A 14,384-nucleotide genomic window follows, 5' to 3' on the forward strand; every position below is an offset into this window, starting at 1 on the left:
AGATGAAAGCTACAATGTCCAAGATGATAAATACATTAGATGAGATTAACAGTAGATTAGACATCAGAGAATTACAGATAGAGTAATGAGAGTTTTCAAAAGGAAATAGGTGAAAAGAATGACAAAATGAAGGTAATATCAGAGAGCTATGGGAGAACTTCAAGCAGCTTAATAAATGTAAAATGGAGTCCCTAAAGGAGAAGGGAATAAGAAAATAGTATAAAGAAGTATTTTTTAAAATGACAGAAATAGATAAAAGTAAAATGAAAATATGCCTTTGTAAGAGTAATCAAAAGAACCTGGAGTGGCTATATTGATATCAAAGTAGATTTTAGAATGAACATTATCATCAATAAATAGAGTCATTTTATAGTGATAAGGGGGAGAAGTTCATTATGAGGACTTAAAAATACTAATTATTTATGCATTTAATAATAGAGCCTGAACATACATCAAGCAAAAACTGAAAGAACAGCAAAGAAAAATAGACAAATCCACAATTACAGTTGAATATTTCAACATCTACTCTCGATATTAATAATACAAGGAGACAGAAAACCAGTAAGGTTGTAGAGAACTTGAATAATAATCTCAAACAATTTGACCTAATTACATTTATTGAACATTCTCCCAAACCAGCCTAAACTGCTCAATTTTTTAAATGCACATTGAACATTAAACAACATAGATAATATTCTGGAACATAAAATGAGTCTCAATAAATTTTCAAAGATTCAGTTCATAGAAAGTATGTTCTATGAGCACGATGGAATTAAATTAGAAGTAATAAAAATAAACTTTGGAATTTTAGAGATCTTCTAAATAACCCATAAGACAAAGAATTAAAAAGGAAATTAGAAAGTATTTTGAAGTGAATGAAAATGAATGAAAAACACAACATATTAAAATTTTCCTGATGCAGCTAAAACAGTACTTAGAGGGAAATTTATAGCACTACACTCCTATATTAGGGGAAAAAAGTGTCTCAAATTGATGACCTCAGTTTCCAACTTTAAGACACTAGAAAAAGAGGAGTAAATTAATCCCAAAGCAAGCAAAAGAAAGGAAATGATTCAGGTCAGAGAAGAAATCAATGAAATAAAAAACAGAAAAACAATAGAGAAAATTAATGAAAATAAAGGCTGATGTTTAAGAAAATAAATAAAATTGCAGGAACATCATTTCCCTTCTTAACCCATGTACTTGTGTGTGTGTGTGTTGTGTGTGTGTGTGTTTGCCATACGTGGGCCTCTCACTGTTGTGGCCTCTCCTGTTGCAGAGCACAGGCTCCGGACGCGCAGGCCCAGTGGCCATGGCTCATGGGCCCAGCCGCTCCGCAGCATGTGGGACCTTCCTGGACCGGCGCACGAACCCGTGTCCCCTGCATCAGCAGGCAGACTCTCAACCACTGTGCTACCAGGGAAGCCCAGAGGGGTTCCCCCTTCCTGTTTCAGTGGTCTAGAAACACTTGAAGGCAAATTTTAGGGGCAATTTTAGGACTCACCTCATTTGCATTTCTCAGGCATCACCATGCTTTGTTGCCATAGTCTGATGTCTTGAAGACTTCTGTTTTACTTATTTTATCCTGTTTTTGATTCCTTTAGTAGGATCATTAATTAAGTCTCTATAACTCCACTTTTGATAGTAGAAGAACTTTAAATTTGTTTTGTATTTTTATACATTTGGATTTGTTTGTCATGTTATTTTCTGTTTTCTCTTTGTACTTCTTTTCTGTGCTCAAATTTGTTTGGTCTTTTTTATCATTTGAGTTTGTAACTGTGTCACTCCGTTACCTCCTAAATTGAATTGGAATTTATAATCCTACATTTTTTCTTTTGGTGGTTGCATTAACAGTGGCAGTTAAAAAGTATTTGCTATAGAATACTCATAACACCTAGAATTACAATGATTATAAATCCATAGTTTTCTTCAGGAAAAGGAAACAATATAGCTACTTGAGATTAATTTTATACTCCTAGACAGCAATTTGTAGAGTGCTTTTGATATTCAGCATTGGATTATAGCCATAATATACTAAAATAAACATTGAAATCAGCAAATGTAGCATTGAGAATGTGTTTAGAATACAAAACTATTATTGGTCTTTTTAAATTTCACACTTTGTGTTGCTGTTGCTTAAATATTGCAGCCACCTTGATTTGATCCAGAAGTAATTGAAGGCAACTAATGATACATGATAAGTTGTCAATGCTCTCTAGCCAAAGACCATCAGAAATATACTTATGGTGGAACAAGTTGGGTTTACTGCTTGTTTCTTCAAAAGAAAATGCACACCATCAAGAACTGTGAGTCACCTCAGTAGAAGAGTTTTAGAAATAACGTTTTAAAGGGTTTGGGTTTATCAATTTTGAATAGAACTGAGGAAGCAGACTTTGTTCTGAATTGGATGCTGTCAGAGAGTGGGAGTAATTCTATCTTAATAAATCTTATCTAAAAGGAGAAAAGACTAGACTGAGGCTAAAATTGTACTCATTCCTACTAGCCAGGATAGGGGTATGTTTAGACATTTTTGTGGTTCAGGCAATGGTAATATTTTTGTTTGTATTCAGACATGATTATGCTCTTGTCCTTGATCCATCAGAGTCACAGTTGGCCTTGTGTGACATTGATGTTCTCTGAAATGACTTTCCATAGGAGAGCGCCAAGGTCTAGCCATGAATGCCAGATTGGCTCCTGACTGTCAGGGACTGCATTTCTCTGTCTCTAGATAAACTAAAATGAAACTTGGTAAGAGAAATCAGTCAAAGAAGCATTAATGTTAAGAAAGCCTGTGAAAGCCAAAAGAATACACAGTATCTAAAATGTGCACCATTGTATTAGGGTTCTCCAGAGAAACAGAACAGATAAAATATGTATATAGAAGATATATACTTTTTTTTCCTCAAAATGTAGAATCTCTTTAAGAAAAAAGTTCATATTTGTATTAAATTAAATTAATCAATTAGTTAATTTCTTGGTTGCATGGCATGTGGAACTTCCCCACCCAGGGATAGAACCCGTTACTCCTGGAGTGGAAGGGCGGAGTCTTAACCACTGGACAACCAGGGAAGTCTTAATTTAATTTTATTTAGAAGTTCCTCTACTTTATCTGGTTTTAGGGCTCATGATAATTTTCCTGTTCTTGGGCTCTTAATTTCCTTTTATACTCTGAATTACTATAGAGCATAAAAACTGCAGTTCTCAGCATGCACTGCTACCAGGATTCTCTTGTTTCTACCACCTCAATTGTGGACCACATCTCAGGATAAATAGTTTGTGTCATCAGTTACCTGCTCTCTTTCTGCCAGGGTTGCCCTTCTCTTTGTGGATGTGTAGAAATGGTTGTACCAGGTTGTGTCTTTAAAAAATTGTTAATATATTTTATTTCCCCCAATATCTCCAAACTATTATCATTTCAACAAGTAATCGATGTAAAAATTTGAGATATTTAACTTTTTTTCATACTAAGTGTTTGAAATTCAGTATGCATTTTATACTTACAGCACATTTCAACTTGGACTAGCCATATTTTAAGTGGTCCATAGCCACATGTGTCTAGCAGCTACAGTAGTTATTGATTAGCACAGGTCTAAACTATAAATCTCGTGAGGGCAGGGACCTTGTCTGTTTTGTTCACTGCTTTGTACAGAGCCTGGCATGTAATATGTACTCAAGAAATAAATATAATAAGTATTTATAATAAATAATAAATATTTATTCTAAGGATTGGCTCACATGATTATGGAGGCTGGTGAGTCCAAAATCTGTAGTGTGGGTTGGCAAGCTGGAGACCCAGGAAGAATCAATGCTGCAGTTCAAGTCTGAAGGCCGTGTGCAGGCAGAATTCCCTCTTGCTCAGGGGAGGTCAACATTTTGTTCTATTAATTCCTTCAATAGATTGGATGAGGCCCATCCACATATAGGGGACGATCTGCTTTACACAGAGTCCTCTGATTCAAATGTTAATCTTATCCAAAAAAATTACCCTCACAGAATAATCAGAATAATATTTGACCACATAACTGGGCACCACACTCCAGCCCAGTTGACACAAAATTAATCATCACAGTCATGAAATATTATACACTTGCTAAAAAAGGAATATAAGCAGTTATGTGTTTCACAAAGTTCAATACCTAGTTTCTCTGTAGAAGCACAACTCTTCCTGCTACTGAGACCAGGGGTACCTTTCCCTGCTGGTTCTCATAAAATGGATAGGCAAGTCACGTGGCTGTCAATGGACAAGGACATCTGTGAGTGTACTGCTTTGGAAATATGCTCCACTCTGTTCTTATGACTTCTATTTTTATTTAGACACACCCCCACATGCTTTGAGGTTGAAATTCTACAGGAGAGGTTGCTCTGGTTGTCTGTGAATCAGCATGGCTTGTTGGATTTCTGAAGCTAATGATGAAAATATATGGGTTATCCTTTCTAGCCTTTAATGTTAAGCACAGTGAGCATGATGTTTGTCTGCAAAATGAGGCAAGTTTTGAAGTTTATTCAGTAACTAGACTTCATCAGTGTGAGCCAGTTTGATAACATATTGCAAATATTTAGGTAAAGTAAGTGGGTGAGTTGTCCAAAAGACTAACTATATATTCTAAAGTCCCTCAGATCTTTGTAGGGAATAGCTTTCCCAGTAATAGTTCAGAAGCATCAATTCCTGGGAATGGTGTGAGAAGCAGTCTATGCCTGGGACCAGTAATAATTAGAGACCTTCCTTTAGGAGCTAATGAACTTTTTAAAAGTCTTTCATGTGCCCACATTTACTTTTGTTATTTTGCATTGTGGCTAAATTTCTTGCTTTGTTCTTACATTGTTATGTATGTCCTTCTTATCCTTCCAGTTAGGCTTCAAATCCTTTTTGGGGAGAGCTTGTCCTTTATTTGTTTGGCGCAGGTGGCACCAGTTACAAAGGCATTGCACAAACAGGGGTTGCCTAGCACTTAAAGATATTGTCGAGTGGTCAAATGAAGGAAAGAAAGTGTGAATGTATTGATAAATTAATGAATACCAGGATAAGGAGAATCCCAAATCACTCCAGCCCATGTTAAAAAGCTCTGTGAAGACTATAATTTGTGCCCACGTGCCTCTGGTTATTGTCTACAATAAAGTAAATAAAATGTCAAGGAGCACCTTGCAACATAATTTTTATCCAGTAACTGAATTGAGGAGATAAGACAGCACACTACAAGTATAAATTGATGCAGTTTATTCTTTTGTGATAGTCTGATATCTCAGAGTTTCTCCTGTCTGAACTTTTATTATGAGAAAGTAGCCAGAACACTGAGTAAGTAATTAGGGTTGTTGAGTTGATGTTCTGGCTCTACCACTTACTACATCTCTGACATTAGACAAGTCACTATGGGTTCTTAAATTGAAAACTAGGAAAATAATTCCCAGTTTGCCTGTTAGTGCAGTGTTCAGGGGATGTGATAAATGTGATGGCCTTTATAGGCAACAAAACCCTAGAAGGTAATAGAAATGGTGTTTTTGAGTCTCTTGGTTCTGCAGGAACAATGCTAATTTCTTATCCACTCTTTCACCTGTGAATTTGTTTGGATATGCATTTCTTACAGTCCATCAGAGACTAAAAATGTAAGATGAATTAAAACATGGAAGCCATTGTGCAGATAATTTAGAAAACCAGTACACTTGTGTTTGGCATTTCCAGAGAGTGGCAGTAAATAACATTAGCGAGGTACCCAGGAGCAAGGTCGTGTAGGATCTGGTAGGCCATGTGAAGGACTTTGAAATCTATTTTGACAGTCATGGAAATTTTTCTGGAGCATTGAGAGCAGAGTTACATGATATAATTTATGTTTTAAAAGGATCTCTTGGGATTCCCTGGTGGCGCAGTGGTTGAGAGTCCTCCTGCCGATGCGGGGACACGGGCTCGTGCCCCGGTCCGGGAAGATCCCACATGCCGCGGAGCGGCTGGGCCCGTGAACCATGGCCGCTGAGCCTGCGCGTCCGGAGCCTGTGCTCCGCAGCGGGAGGGGCCGCGGCAGTGAGAGGCCTGCGTACCGCAAAAAAAAAAAAAAAAAAAAAAAAAGAATGTGGCAGGTAGTCTCAAAAGATGGCTCAAAATGGGCCATATTTCCCAGAATTCATACACTTGTGTAGTTCTCTCCCACCACAATGAATATGGCCTGGCCTTTGACTTATACTAAACAATAAAATGTACAAAAGTGTTGCTGTACCAGTTCCAGGTCTAGTTTTTAAGAGGACTGTCACTTACTTTGGGAGTCTTTACCTACCATGTAATAAGCCTGGTTATCATACTGAAGAGATCACACGGAGAAGATGTTAGAGAGGGAGAAACTTCCCTCTCTATACATCTTGATTTTTTTGTGGCTGGACTAATAATAACATTGACACAAGACAGATTAACAGGAGAAAAAAGCAAATTTTAATTCTTGCACAACGAGATCTCATAGAAATGAAACTTAAGAAGTGGCCAAAGCAGGCAGCTTTCATACTCTTTAGACAAAGAAGGAAAACCTTTCTGAAGAACTGACAGGACAATGAAACTCAGGTTTTAGGTACCCAATTAGTGAAGAATCTAAACAGAGTTTGCATTTGGAGTAGTAAATTAAAGAACTAACAAGTTTTGTTTGTACAGGCTTCTCAGCCTGACGTTCCTGTCTTTGGTGATAGGGTGTCCTTCTACCTCCAGGTGCAGATTTATTTCCTGCTTTCAAGGAGACAGAAAGGAGGGTCAGAGTGTCCCTCTTGTGTTGGCCATTTCTTAAGATACTGTAATTCAGAATAATAAGTATGCCATGGAGGCACATTTTGGGGTGGCCTACTCTGGGCCCCAAAAAGGACAAACCCTGAGACCACGTGGAGAAAGAAAGGTTCAGGTTTTTCAGTGTCCTAATCACTATCCAACTGCAACTGTGTTAAAGACATCAAGTGAGATGAACCAAATAATTGCTCAGCTGAGCCAAGTCATCACACAGAACCATGAAGAACAATAAAATTATTGTTGTTTTCAAGTCACTATGCTTTAAGAAAGTTTGTTACACAACAATAGAGAGAACATGGATGTGGAAAAGCAAAAGAAGAAGAGAGAACAGAGGGTTATTCAGTTGTCCAGGTGAGAGATGACGTGGCCTTGAACTAACATTTCGGGAGGTAAGAAGACATTGGAGTCAGAGATGATGGGCTTTGTTGATGGACTGATGGTGGGGTGGGGGATAAACAGAAAAATCAAGGTATCCCATGTTTATTGGCTGGCATGACTGGGATAGCAATGATACTACATAGAGTTGAGAAAAACTTAGAAAAAATCTATTTAAGAAGGACACATGGGAGTTTAACTTTTAGATATCACTATTAATGTGACTATTAGATATTGAGTAGAGATGTCATATAAGCAGTTAGATAGATCCCAGAGGGAATGTTGGAGTTGAGGTATTATTATTGGAGGCACTAATGTGTGGGTGACATTAATCTATGGTGCTGGATGAGGTCAGCCAGAAATGACTGTAGTCAGAGAATAGAAGTGGTCCAAGGTGTAGTCCCAAGTATGCCAGTACTTAGAAGTCAGGAAGATTTGTAGAATCCAAAAAAAGAGACCAAGAAGAAATGACCAGTGAGGGAGGAAAATCAGAAAAATATGATGTCCTTAAATCCAAGTAAAGAGGTGTTTGAAAGAAGAAAGTGTGAATTGTTGAGTCAAATGCTCCTGAGAGATTGTATAAGAAGAGGATGAACCATGACCATTGGATGTGACCTTATGACTGTCATTATTGGCCAAGAACAAGACTAGTTTCACTGGAGTAGAGAAGATAAAAGCCTGACATGACAAGATCAAGAGAGAGTTGGTGATGAAATAATGGAGACAACGAGGATAAAAATGGGTTTATATCTTTTTGCCACTAAGGGAGCAGAGAAGTATGTTCAAAATTGGAGGTATGTAGGATTGCAAGAGGATTTCTAAAAGCAGGAAGATGTTGCATATATGTTACGTCTTGAGAATAATCCAGTGAATGGAGAAACCTGATGGCAGGGGAGATGAAATAGGTAATTTCAGGAGCTAGGATCCAGAACACAGCTGGAGGAATTGACTTTATCTAAGAGAAATGCTGTTCACCTATCATTCAGGAAGGAAGCAGATGTTTGATCTTGGTGGATTTGATGGAATGGAATGAGGAAGTTATCTTCTGATGCTTCTGTTTTTGTTTCTAGAATGACGTTTGGGGGACATGATGATAGAGTTTTGAGGAGAAATAAAATATTGTGAAATAAGCATCTGAGTAGAGTAAATGGACCAGGCGTCTGGACGCATATTTGAAGTTCTGAGTTTCTGTTTCTCTACAGAAGAATGATGTGATCCTGACTCTCTGTTTTGTTGCTACATACTGTGCTGTTCTGCCCAAAACTCATGGCTGAAATTGTTCTGAATTAATATTGCCAGACTGCTTATGTAAGTAGGCTGAGTGAATTGTCCCAGATTCCATATCTCTTAGGGACAGATTCAGGATGGATGTGCCACTGTGTGAGGTATTGATCAGGACACCTTATTAGTCTCTATATAGGCAGAAATGCCTTTGCCTATCATTGTGAAAGTTTTAACATCACCCTATGGCAGAGTTCTTTCAAAGGATATTATTTCATTCTGGTGGTAGAAACTGTGTTTGCTCTGCATATGCTGACTTGTTGAAGCCATGCAGCTGGCTTCAGGATGGTTCTTGTTCTTCAGATGACTATGAATTATTATTAGTGTGTTATCATTCTATCTTGCTGCTCCAGCATTTTTGTCAACAGATTTTCATCCATCAACACATTTTTTTTCTGGCTTATTGCTTATTTATCAGTGAACAACCATAGGACTACAGCAAGATCTTAAACTCCTGAATACCATGGATTCCTGAGGTGCATATATATATGTGTGTGTGTGTGTGTGCGCGCGTATATATATATGTACATATATATATATATATAACTGATTTTAAAAGATAATCATTCAGTTATTCATCAAGTGGTAAATAAAAAAATTGCTAGCAGAAGCCTGTTTTAAGCATAGACTAGTTACTGTATTTTTAAAAAATGAATAGAATATCCAACATCGTAGAAGGAAAAAAGAAATGACCTGGTGATGAAACTCATGGAGGAGTAACAGGGAAATGTGATTTGTCTTTCCCAGAGCCAAAAGAAAAAAGAAGTTGTCACAATCTATTTTTGAGCCATAACTTCATTTACCTCATACCAGAGCTGTATGAAAACGAAGTCTTATTGGTCAGAATAGTAAGTATTGATACATCATGAAACACATACTGATACAGAGAATATACTTATGAGAGATAAATTTCTGGTGCTAGTTCAGAAATGCTCTAAGTGCTCTGATGTTAAATACAAACCCTCTGGCCAATTTCAGAGTGTCATTTTCTGTACTGCAGTATATTTGTAATTTTAGGTCAAATGTAGGACTTTTCACTTGGGGATAAAAAAAGACATCTGGCTTTGAGTTACTGATTGTCTAATGGAACGAGCAGCAAAAGCATTCAGAAGTGATAATGGGCAGATGATTTCAACATATTCTTTAGCTTCTTTGGTTCCCCTGGGGGATAAATATTTCATTCTGTGGAATGGGAATTAGCTTTTGAAATAACAGTGATAGCACCCAGAATTTTCTCAGCCCTGTGGCTCTAGAGAAACTGTTTAGTCCAAGTAATTGAACTTTTGGAAATGGGGCTGGTGGATGTCCACAGGTTGGGGTTAAACTCAGACCAAAGCATGGCAAGAAGGTATTCAGGTATGTAATAAGTTGGTGTAGCAGGGCATGGCCAGACAACAGTTATTGGGAGGATAGCTGAAAGAACACACGTTTCCCATACACTAGAGGGAAAAGCTGAGAGGGTCCCTGAGGATGCCTGGCCTTGTTAAGGTGGAATAGAATAGGAGATGGATATCTTGGGTTCTCAATATAAATACTGGGAATTAGAATTATAACTATAGCTGAATTAAATAATGGTAAAGACTCCTACCTTGCATTTCCTTATCTGTGAAACAAAGCCACATGATATTAACTTGCGTTTTAATTTTCTTAGATTGTTTCACCTTTCCCCTGAAATATAGGATTGGTGTACTTTGGGGTATTTTTCTCATCTATTGATATTGGACATGGATGAGGAGCTCAGGCACCATGGAACAGTAATAGCAAAGCTTTCATTGTGCCAGGAGGGCTCTTCCAGCATGTTTAGAGCTCAGGAGACAGAGGAAGAAGCTTCTCAGAATGAACAACTTCTCGTATAGAGCCAAGGCAATGTTTGTCATAAGGAAAAAGTATTTTTTCTCTTTCTATTATGTTTTATTCAGAAGACATGAGGAGTCTGGTTCTAATTCCATTCTGTCTGCCACAGGATACAAACAGAAATCTCCTAAGATTTGGAAAAGTACAACAATTTAATTTACATAAAACCATAAGGGTCACAAGTACTAAATGGTGATCCTGGTAATTATAATAACCCTTACTTGAGGCACTTAGAGAAGCAATATTGCAATATCTGGAGGACAGGGACACGAAAGTAATTCCAATCTGGAGGGTCATGGAAAAAAATTTTATAGAGAAAACAAAAGAGCAGCAATAACACCAAACCCGGTTCTAGAAAAAAATACCATTTTTAGATGGTTGAATAAGTCCAAATCTTAAAATATTTCTCTGTCTCCTATAAATAGCTAAATGAGGGACAAATAGTGGAAAGCAAAGCCAAAATACAGAAATGATGGGCCTATAGGCAATTAGGTACAAACAATAGGGCTCCCTTGGGGTCTCTGCAGAGAAAATTGTGCAGAGCTTTTGACGCTTTGCCGGGCATTCTGGGACGAGCCCTGGAAAGCAGCAGAGCGGGCAGACATACCACCAGGGAGCTTGGTGTCTCCATGACCCAGAGGGTCAAAGAAGCTGAAGGAGAACTAAGTCATTCCAGTCCTTGAGGCGGTAGAGTTCAGGATTCTAAAGAGAAGGGAGGCCTCTTCCAGGCGCATTGGCAAGAAGCATGTCTCATTCTATATTACAGGCATTTTGCTGCTCAGCTTTTGTGATGACTGGGTAAGAATAATATATCTTCCCTAAGGGGATCCAACAACTGGAAAAATGGTTATCAATTAAAACAAATAGACACTTGGTATAATAGACCAGATTTTTATAGACAGAAAAAAAATTTAGGGATACCCTGACAGCATTTAAGGAGATACAAGTGCAGCACACAAAAGATTTTTCTGGAGTTAGAAACCACGATTATCTAAATAAATCCATTCAGTAGATGAATTGAGGGAATATATTGTCACTGTTGAGGCCAGAATGAAAAGCCTTTGAGGTCAAAGAGCATAAATTATCTCAAAACCGAGAATAAAGACAAGGAGATCACAATTAAGAGGGGAAAGATGACAGATTTGCTTGATAGATCCAGGAACCTAACGTGAATAATTGTGAAAGGAAAGAACAAATATATATATAAAGGATATGTACTACTTAAAAAACGAAAAACAAAATCTCTGAGCTGAAGATAAAGTTGCATCTGTAAATTGAAGAGGGCTTATCAAATTCCTAGTAGGAAAGATGAAAAATTAACTGGTTCAAACATATTCTGATAATATTTATTAACTCTAAGAATACAGGACAGGGCTTCCCTGGTGGTGCAGTGGTTGAGAGTCCACCTGCCGATGCAGGGGACGCGGGTTCGTGCCCCGGTCCGGGAAGATCCCACATGCTGCGGAGTGGCTGCGCCCGTGAGCCATGACCACGGAGCCTGTGCGTCCGTAGCCTGTGCTCTGCAACGGGAGAGGCCACAACAGTGAGAGGCCCGTGTACCGCAAAAAAAAAGAATACAGGACAATCTTATAAAAGTCAATAGAGATAGAATAAGTTATCTACAAAGGAAAAAGTTAGTCTGACAGTTGACTATTCATTTGCAACACTAAGGGCTCTAAGTTCATCTTAAACCATCTCCTAAGGGAAAAAAATATTGTGACTCCAGAAATTATCGAACTGTCGGTGTAGAAGAATTCAGGTAGGCTCTCTTAGAGTAAAAATCCTTGAAACAGAAAAGACAATATAACTATGGATAAAATGTTTAAAGAAATAAATAGTGACATAAAAATGAACAAGTAAAAGGCACTAGAAAAATAAATAGGCAGATATGAAAAAAGAACCAAATATAACTTTTGGAAATAGAAAATGCTGGAATAACTCAAAGACATAGCTCAGAATAAACGTGCTTGAAGGTACTACTGAGGTAATTAATGCATCCCAGAGAGACAAGGAGATGGAAAATATGAGACAGGTTAAGATAGAGGGATAAAAAAATGAGAAGGTTTAAACTGTTTAAGTAGACTTCCAGTAAAAGAGTATAGAAAAAAGTGTATAACAGGAACTACTTGAAGAGGTACTCTCTGAGTATTTGATAGATTAAAGAAACAAATCCATAGACTCCCAAGAGAGCAAAACACCCATCAGTCTGGATAAGCACAATGAAATTTATACTTACATAAATTGTGGTGAAACTGAAGAAAACAATAGGTATAGAGAAAAATCTTAAAAGCCATCAGATAAAAAGGAAGTCATCCACAAGGAATAAAGTTTGGGCAGTTAATAGATTTCTCAACAGGAAAAAAAAATTAAGCCAGAAGCCAATAGTATAATATTAATATAAGTGAAGTCCAGAGGAACAATATTTGACAACTTAGCATTATGTATTCAACAAAACTATTTTTAAATAACAAAGAAGGAATAAAGACTTTTTCAAATAAACAAAAATTTGGTTCACCAAAAAATATGTTACATTAGACAGAGTAACTCTAGGTTAGGATCCAGTATGAATTCACCTCAAATCTCAGCGGCTGAAAACATTAAGAAATTATTTCTTAATCATACGAATTTTGCTGTGCTTCTAGGGTTTTCCAAGGTAGACCTTTCCAAATGTTTTACTTAGGAATTTATATACTATATCTTCTGACTCCATGTTGGCATAGAACTTTCATCTGTAAGGCAGAGAAAGCGTTTTTCACTTCCTTAGCCGAGAAGTAGTCAAAGGGCCTACCTAATTACGCAGGAACCATGTAGTATCAGAGAAGGGAAGGGCATTGCTGAATATTAGTAATATATACCAGGAAGAGAGACTAAATGAAATTCTAAAAGATGAATCTGCAGAAGCAGGCAACTTATTTCAGAAGGAACTTCTGATGTAAGAAATAACGGTGTGCAAAGAAATTCATAAAAAATAGTAATAATAATGATGTCTAATTATTAGGACCCACATGACAGCACTAGAAAGTGGAAAAATAGTAGAACTTAAGGTGGAGGAGATTGATCTACACTTAAGCAATCAAAGTTCCTGTATTGTTTTCGAGGGTTAAAAAATACAATTTGGACTTTGTTAAGCTTAATAGGTATAGTAGTAGATTGTATACATTACAATTAGATAAGACGGAGTAAAATCGAATATGAGAAATAAATAAGAAAATGCAATAAAACAGAGAAAAAAGAAGAGAAAAAATAGCAAAAATAGCAATAGCTAAAAGTATTATGGCAGTAGTCAGTCAAATATATTAGTAACTTTATTAATAATTCACGAATTAACTTGTTAATTTAAAAAATAATGTGAATTTGAATAAAATGAAGCAAAATAAGTTAAAAACTTAGGTGTATGTGGTTTACAAGAGACACTCTAAAACTTAAGGACATGGATGGAGTTTAAAGATATAGAAAACATGTACAAACACTATCCAAAAGAAAGCTGAGGTAGTTATATTGCTATAAGAAAAAAATAGACATTAAGAAAAAACATATTATTAAAGTTCAAGGGGATAGTACTTAACGATAAAAAATTCAGTTCACCAAAATGACAGAGTAATTCTAATAGAGTATATGTCAATTAAAATAGCCTTGAAATACTTGAAGCAAAAATTTGGAGACTTATTGGGAGATACTGACAAATTTACTGTCATACTGGATTTTAGCACAGTTTTCTCAATCACTGAGAAGCTAAGAAAATGAAAAACTTAGAAAACATGTCTAATATTTGAAAAGCACAATTATAAAACTAGACCCAACTACAATCTTCTCAAATATGCATGGGACTGTTACAGACTTGATCCCATACAGGGCTTAAAGTCGACCTCGATAAATGACTTTGGAACACACAAACAATGTTCCTTGACTATAGTGTAATTGTACTAGAACACAATAAGAACAATAATAAAAAAACACAATCAAATGTACACACACAAGTATGTATATATATATATATATATATAAGTGTGTAATATACATACATATATATAAACTTAAGAATGAAAGAACAAAAGGAAAATAAAGCAGAAAATTAAAAAGAATCATAGAAAAATAGTGAAATGTAAGAAAAGCACTATTT

The sequence above is a fragment of the Leucopleurus acutus genome (genome assembly GCF_964270905.1).
Source record: "Leucopleurus acutus genome assembly, chromosome: 15".
Taxonomy (NCBI): Eukaryota; Metazoa; Chordata; class Mammalia; order Artiodactyla; family Delphinidae; genus Leucopleurus; species Leucopleurus acutus.